Raw genomic sequence first — 8,349 nt, 5'->3', positions numbered from 1 at the left:
CAGTGTATCATGAGCAGAAAGTACTTGTGCTGTCTGAAGGAGCCCACAGCCTAACTGCAGCTTATTCATCTCATCCTGCATCTGTCATGATGAAAGCAAGCCAGTCTGCAACAGGAACTGAGAATCTCTGTTCTGAGTTCATACAGACAGCCTGTAGTCTACTCATTTCAAAAACTCATCCTGCACTGGAAAAATGCTAATAAAAGATTGCAGCTCTATGTCTCACACAGAACTGACCACCAGATTTTATTTAGTTCAAGACGGTATTGTAGTATACGAGAAACTCTCCCAGAAAGGATATGCTGTAAAAACATTCATGTGTATATTTTTTTTACCCAGAGAAACACACACATTCACAGCCTATTGCTTGGGAAAAGAGTTACTGTGAAAAGACTCTAAATCTGAAAATAAAACACAGAAATAAAGAGCCTCTTCCACTGTCCTAGGGTGACATTATGATGCTTGTATCCCCAGTCATCTGTTCTGCTTATGCTGGATATTAAGTTCTGTGCTTTTAAGACTAGACCTGAGAGCGAAGGGAGGGGGAAGCAGTGGCACGCAGTTTGTCTGCAGAAGCTTCACTTTACTCCCCCGGAATTCCTTTTCTCACTGTGCTGCCAAGCTCGGACAGCGAGAGAGTGATAAGGATCTCAGTGCTCTCTTGGAGTTCTTGGCTTTTGCAGAGAGAGAGGGAGAAACAGGGAGTTTTTCTTTGTTTTTTCGCTGGTTTTCCTCATAAGCTACAGCAAGGAAATTTTTCCCAAGACAGTGTCTTTTTTCCTGGAACTGTTCATATGGGAAACACATATGCTTATGAAAATTCAGAATTTTAGAGGCATATAATATACTTAGGCAGGTGGTGGGGAAAAGAGAAAATGTTTAGCAAGCAGATACAGCTTGTACCCAGGACACATAGGAATGTAACTTGCTAGATAGAGACAACTTGCAACAGAACACAAAAGAATTTAGTTACTAGGTAAAGGCCATAAAGATTAAAAAAAACCCAACACTCAGTAAAGAAAGACTCAGGTACTGTTGAAACCCATAAAGCAGAACCTTTTGCTTAAGGAGCCAGCAAGAACCAGGCTCCTGGTTTTGGCCAGGACAAACTGACCTGAGAGAAAGCCAAACATCCACTGCACCTGCCCAGAAAAAAGGGTCAAGCAGTGAACATCAAAGAAGATGTTGTTACTTCATCAAAGACGCCCATTCATGACGACCAGGAGGCATGGCACCACCAAAGACTCTGGGCGGGGAATGGGCAGGGAGGGAGGTATGGGCTTGGGGGATCAATGTGTATTTAAACCTGAAATCTGTCTCACCATGCACGCATGTCTTTGGTGGAAATATCTCCCATGCATCCCAGCTGAAATAAAACATACCTGATTTACAATTTTTAATTGCAAAGTCCTTATTCTGCAAATCACTGTTTCAATCTGCTCTGGACCAAAAACCCAGAATAACACTGGGAGCTCACACCTGTGGCCCACCGGGGCCCGAGATGCTGCATTCCAGCACTGGAGGACTCTCTCTGAACTACAGAAGGACTTTCTGAATTTGCTATCTCTTCAGAACAGCAAGAGGGTTTATTGTTTAATATTATTCCTTTTTCATGCTTGTGAATACTTTGATTGTTAAATAAACAGTTTTTTCCACTTTTCTCCAAGGATATTATTTTCCCAAACCGGCTGGGGGAGGGGGCCGCTGAAATCTACTTTTTAGAGGAGACCCCTTCTGAGGTTTCCTCCCAAAATTTGCCCTAAACCAGGACATCCACTAACTAGCAAAGTATACCATAGGATAATCACTGCCTTTTATTGTTCTTACCCCAGATGAGTGACCCAGTAGCTACTAGGGACTTTAACATGTGCACTTTATCACAGAACATAGAGGCAGCAGATTAAAGGAAACTACTGATAATTTCACATTTAAAAGAATAAATTATTTGTCTTTTCTTTAATCAGACATAAGAACTGCCACCATTTATAGGGTATATATCCCCATTGCTTTGGTGTAGTAGGCCTTTCTCTACTATGGTGACATTATCAGCTTATGTGGACAAACACACCATCCCTGCAATATTCAGGAGAGTGTTTCCCCCCATACTGTACCAGCCACAGTAACCCAGCTGGCCTCCAACCTAAAAATGAAATCGCCTTGCTTTCAAAAGAGCAAGAGTACAAGTTCTCTTGTATTTCTCAACTTTTTTTTCTTTTAGAGAGAGACTCTGCAGTTCACATGCTTCATTTCAGTCAAGTTTTTGATGTTTTCTTCCACAATGACCTTGAGAACAGATTCAATCTTGTACTCCTAGAACAACTTAAAACCTTCCTTTCCTGGCCTTCTAGGAGTTAAGAACACTCTGCTTGCCTATCTCAACCAGTATGGTCTAGCACTGTTTAGTTAGGCTGCCAAATCTAGTGGCTAGCAAGTCAACATTATTTTTGTCTTTAAGTCTCCCACACTTGTTTCAAGAACCTTATTAGTCAAAGCAGGTATCACCTGCTATAGCCAGAAAAATCTATCAACAGAAAACATGATTGGTCTTTATATCTGGCTATTTCCAACCTTCCTTGACATATCTGATTTTGGCTTTTGAAAGAGACCTGCAGTGGTTTATGGAGGTTCCCTAAGAAAAGCAAATTACCTTTTGAACTCTTACATTCTGTCTTGCCTACAAAAAATGTCAACAGGAGAACCACCTGCTGTAGTTCATTGTAGCATCCCATGAACTCTCTCTCCTCAGCCAATTCCCAAGCGCATTGCCTTGGAAAGACTTACCATAGAATTCATTCCTCCTGTGGGAAAAGACAAGACTCCCCCATGGACCTCAGTCTCACTGATCCCTATATTTCACAACCTACCCTGGTTTATCCTTTCCCTGTTTCCTCATTGGTTGGGTACCCCTGGTGGCTGCCCCCTCTCCCCTGGAGACCAATCCCCTTTGCCCTGCCCTTAGCTCCACCCCCCCATCCCTTACCATTCTTAAGCTGTTCAGAGCACATGGTCTTCCTCTTTTGCCTGGGTTTCCTTCAGCCTACATGTAATAAATAAACCTCCGCCAGAACATACCCTCAAAAGAGCCTTCTGCCTCTCTCGCTGAGCCAGCTGTGGTAAGTGTTGTGTGTGGATCTGACTGCGTTGCCTGAATGTTAACCCAACCTGCTTTTGTACAGGAGAGGTTTGTTGGGAACAGATAATAGGCAGCAGCCCCCACCATCCAACTCTCGCATTTTTAGTTCACCATGTATAAAAACCTTGTTACTTACCAAGATAGCAGCATGCAAGACTCTACATTTACTCCTTTTAAGTCAGAACCAACACTATAAAAGGAGGACACAGATAGTTTTATGAATACAAGGAAATACCATGTTAACATGAGTTGGCACAACCTGAATCAGTACTGGTACACTGGCAGCATTTTTCTGAAGTTTCTGGTGAGGACTGCAGACAAGGAAACAATCAAGAATAATTTACAGACATCTGCAGAGGCATGAACTTCTATACTAGGGAAAGACAGAACAGTATTCACTTAAGAAATGTGCAAGTTGGCAATAGAGGCTGGCATCACTGATTAATTATTCACCAACACTACTGAGTTGGACAATAGTGGTCTTTGAGACAAAGAAGTTATCTTGCAAGATAATATCAGACCAATCTTTTTTTGTTCCTTGCTTAAAGAAAAGAAGACAATCTGCATAAGAAAGGAGAAAATCCTCAAGCTTATCAAAGAACATAACTGGCATTTGCAAAAAATACTGACTAGAAAACATATGAAAGAAACCTTCTTACACACTGAAGACAGACAGAAGAACAGTGATGCAATGGCTAAAGAAGTAGGAGGAAGAGAAGCTAAAGTCTCATTTAAGACGAGTAAAGGCAAAAAACCAGTCACGGGTTGCAAATGCAGGAGGGACCATACAGGACAATACATCTGACACACCAAGGTGGTGACAGACATTATAAAAAAGAGGGTTCACACCTTCTCTCTCCACACAGCATTTTTCCATACCCACTGCTGAAGAAAAATCCTCTGTACTACTACTTTTTCCATCTTCATAGTTTCCAGAACCAGTTCAGAACAGGTTGCATAAGAGTTTCTCTGTTCTGTTGCACAGAGATACCCATTCCAGAGATTTTTTAAGAATAATGAGGTGCTTTTACTTTTTTGTATATATGTATATAGATATATTATGCCTTGAGATGACCGTGACAATGTACTAGTTTTTAAACATCAGATACCAGTGAAGTGTATGACTGCCAAAACTATTCTGGTTTAGTATCAGCAAATGCTAAGAGCCCTAAGATGCGTCTGTTCTTCATTCACGCAATGAATTCTGCACTAACCAGACAGATGCAGAGCAGCATACAAATTTGTACACAAGAAGGCGATACCATTCCCTTGCAACAAGAAGGAACTCAAGCCAATCACAAATATAAACAGCCCAAACAGTGAGGGCTACTACCAAGCAAGTCAAACTCAATTTGAATACCTAGGAGGAGGATTCTTCATGCAGACACTGGTTTGGTTTTGACATATTTTGTTAACTGCAATAGATTAGGTTTGTATAGGTGGCTAAAACACAATTACTCCATGTGTTTCTGTGACACGATTAACAGTAGTAATGGCTATCTCACACAGACAACATACAAACTATATACCTAACAGTAGCCAGAGAAATTTAAGTGATAATAAACAGCTTGACTGTTTTAGCAAGCTAATGTTACAGATAACACACACACACACCACAAGTCACACAAACAAGCTTACTGGCAATGGAAACAGCTTCCCGTTTACTTTAATACACAAACTATTAGGGTAATTATCTTCTTGAGGGCAGCTTGTCTCTGCTAGGCATAACCTATATCCCCAAAAAGAAAAAGCATAATTTTCAAGTGTCACCACATTTATATGTCCCCACAAACATCTTATGTTATGACAGGTGAGGAAGGAGACTGAGGTGTGACTGAGGAAGAAGAGAGTGGGTGAATGCCAGCAACAGTGAGGTCAGGGTCAGCAGGAGAGGAACTACTGTCCAAATTGAAAATTGCAGGTTTTATAGCCAATAAATCTGAAAGTCCTTCAATTGTCCTTAGGTAACAACACCTGTAGAGTTCTCTGATTTTTATCTGAACTGCTGGGCTGCAGCCGCTCTTCAGTAAGTGCAGTGCCCTCATCAGGAGGTCATGTTTCCGCCCACTTTTATTACGTCCAGCAAACCCCAACAACACTTGTAGTTCAGAAACACGAAAACTTGATTCCATATTCTAGAAAGAAAAGAGAGATAAACACAAGTAAACCAACAGTACCCCAATTAAGCACTTTTGAGGAGCACAGTAAAGCATGTTAGCTTAAATCATTCTAGTTTCACACTTGTTATCTCAGGGTGCTACCTGACACAAGAGTATAGTTTAAAAAAAAGTGTCCAGGATGAAGATTGAGTTTGGTTATATTATAATTTCAAAGACTTGTTTCCACACTCAAACAATAGCAACAACATAAACCTGCAATCAACCCATGCATTAAATAGGTTAAATGGGTCTCAAATTCACAGGCAGAAACACAAGTTCTAACACAAAGTATCTGTCTCATTTCATGAAATAAGCAAACAAACAAACAAAAATCCTGATGAATGAGTATTATCACCTGTCTTCCAACACATTTTAAGCACTCCCTTATTTTATTTCTTAAGTTCTGCATAGTTTATCTTGAAACTTCTTTTATTTTGGACAGCATGTTAAAGGCATGCATGAACAGAGAAAGGCACATCAGGATTCACTCCTAAAAGGATGGCACAGCAAGGTGGACAGTTTTTAAAAGGCTATATTATATTATATTATATTATATTATATTATACTATACTATATTAACCAAGTGCTTAACCAACATAACTGATTCTTCAAACTTTGCAGAAAACTTCCTGTCCTTTTTATATAACATTCTGCTATGGTGGGTCACAAAGATCTCTTCAATGGAAATAATACTATTCAGTTGGTTATCACAGTTAGTTGTGGGAGACTTTGAGGATTGAACTATGAAGTTCATAAACAGAAAGACACTCATTTACAAAAAGTCCATTATGCAAAAGGAAGCAATCTTCTTTCCCCATTACTTAAAAAGAGTAACTTAGCATAGGCATATCATTTCACATTTCTGTGGCCAAATTCTTACAACCATATAGTCAGCCAACAAAAAATGTCCTAACTTCTCCTGGCTGCTTGGTCCCTATTCTCACCTTGAGAAATTTGTTTTGACAGTAAGACAGCCCAGGGAACTGAATCAGATGAAAACTGAACTTAGAAGAATAGAATCATTCAGGTTAGAAAATACCTCTAAGATCACTGAGTCCAACCATTCACCCAGCACTGCCAAGCCCACCTTTAAACTGTGTCCCCAAGTGCCACATCTACATGTCTTTTAAATCCCTCCAGGAATGGTGTCCTGGGTAACCCAAAATGTTATTGTATTCCATATCTGTGCCCAAAATTATTACTGTCTTTTTAAGACCCAGCATCTGTAAATAGAACCACAGGGCTGGGGACTGCTGGTCCCTTTTTAAGGTTGGGGTCACTCAGTCTCCTGGTTTAGGGCAAATTTGGGAGGAAACTTCCAAAGGGGTCCCTCTAGAAAGCAGATTCAAGCAGCCCCTCCTCCAATTGGTTTGGAAAAAGATTTCCTTGGAGAAAAGTGGAAAAAACTGTTTATTTAACAAGCAAAGTATTCACAAGCATAAAAAAATTAATAATATTAAACAATAAAACCTCTTGCTGTTCTGAAGAGATGGCAAATTCAGAAAGTCCTTGTCATGGAGTGTAGCTCAGCTCAGTTCACTCAGTTTCTTATCAGTCACTCTAGCGCTGGAATGCAGCGTCCCAGGCCCTGGTGGGCCACAGGTGTGAGCTCCCACTGTTTTTCTGGGTTTTCAGTCCAGAGTAGGTTTGAACAGTTCCAAGAAAAAGAAAAGCCACAGTCCGGGGAACTTCTCTGCCTCAGCTAGCTAAAAAAAACTAACTAAAAAGCAAAGGAGAGCTCTCGCCTGCTCCTTGTCCGTGCTGCAGACAACATAGTCTGCGAGAAGGAAAAAAAATGTGGGGCAGCAAATGCAGTTTCTGAAAACAAACTGCGCACTTCTCTCCCCCTTCGCTTTCTGAACCAGTTTTAAAGGTGCAGAACTTAATATCCAGCATAAACAGAACAGAAGACTGGGGATATAAGCATCATAAAGTCACCCTAGGACACTCAGGAAGAAGGGCTCTTTCTCTTTCCCTTGAGGCAGTGAAAGGCAGAAGCTCCCCTTTGTTTTCTTTTGTTTTTCCCTGAGGGGGTTGCTTCAGGCAGGTCTCAAAGAAGCTGTATTTCACAGTCCTAAACTGCTTCAAGGCAAATTCCACAAATACCTGTCTACACCCAAACCACACTGAGAAAAACAAACAGTCCTGCTCCATAAGGTCATCTCAGCTGGCTGCCTGCTGCTTCTGTCGAGGAGAAGGTGAAATCCCTCTACAAATTCCAGCCACTGACTGAGCTCAAGCCGCCTTTGTCAATGTAACTGTCATCACCAGAAAGATAAGAGGGGCATTTGGCTGGTTTTGGACTCCTGGTTTTCTTTTTGTTTTGTCCTTGTTCCCTGTTGGTTGTTATTTGGGGGGAAGGTTTGTCCACCATGTTCCGTTTGACTCCTAGACCACACGGCTGTCTGTGGAGAGTGCCATCTTGGGGGAGAGGTTTCTCCACCATTTAAGTTTCACTTTGTTGCCAGGAAGTCCGTGAGGTTTAGCAACATTGTATCTAGTCATTACTTACTGTTATTTTTTGCCTGTTGCTGTTTAACTTTTTAGTAAACTGTTATTTTTTCACTTATATCTACTCGCATTCATCTCTCCTTATTGGTGGAAAGGGAGGGGTTAAAATTAAAAGGGGAGGTAACTCATTTTGGCGTGTCCATCTCTTAAATTGTCTTAAGCCAAGACAAATGGTGACTCCACCAATGCCCTGGGGAGTCTGTTCCAGACCTTGACAACCCTTTCAGTGAAGAAATTTTTCCTAGTATCCAATGTAAACCTCCACTGGTGCAACTTAGAGACCATTTCCTCTCATCCCCTTACTCCGGAAACTGATCCCACCTCACTGCACCTCCTTTTAGATAGTTTTAGAAAGCAATAGGGTCTCCCCAGAGCTTCCTTTTCTCTAGATGAAACACCCCCAACTCCCTCAGCTGCTCCTCATCAGACTTGTGCTTGTCATGGTTTGACACTGGCCAAATGCCAGGCACACACAAAAGCTGTTAATTCACCCTCCCCTGCCACAGCTGGGCAGAGAAGAGAAAATTTAATGAAGGGTTCATGTGA

The sequence above is a fragment of the Anomalospiza imberbis genome, assembly GCF_031753505.1.
Source record: "Anomalospiza imberbis isolate Cuckoo-Finch-1a 21T00152 chromosome W unlocalized genomic scaffold, ASM3175350v1 scaffold_31, whole genome shotgun sequence".
In the NCBI taxonomy this organism is placed as follows: Eukaryota; Metazoa; Chordata; class Aves; order Passeriformes; family Viduidae; genus Anomalospiza; species Anomalospiza imberbis.
The sequence above is the reverse complement of the archived record's forward strand: the minus strand, read 5'-3'. Positions refer to the sequence as shown.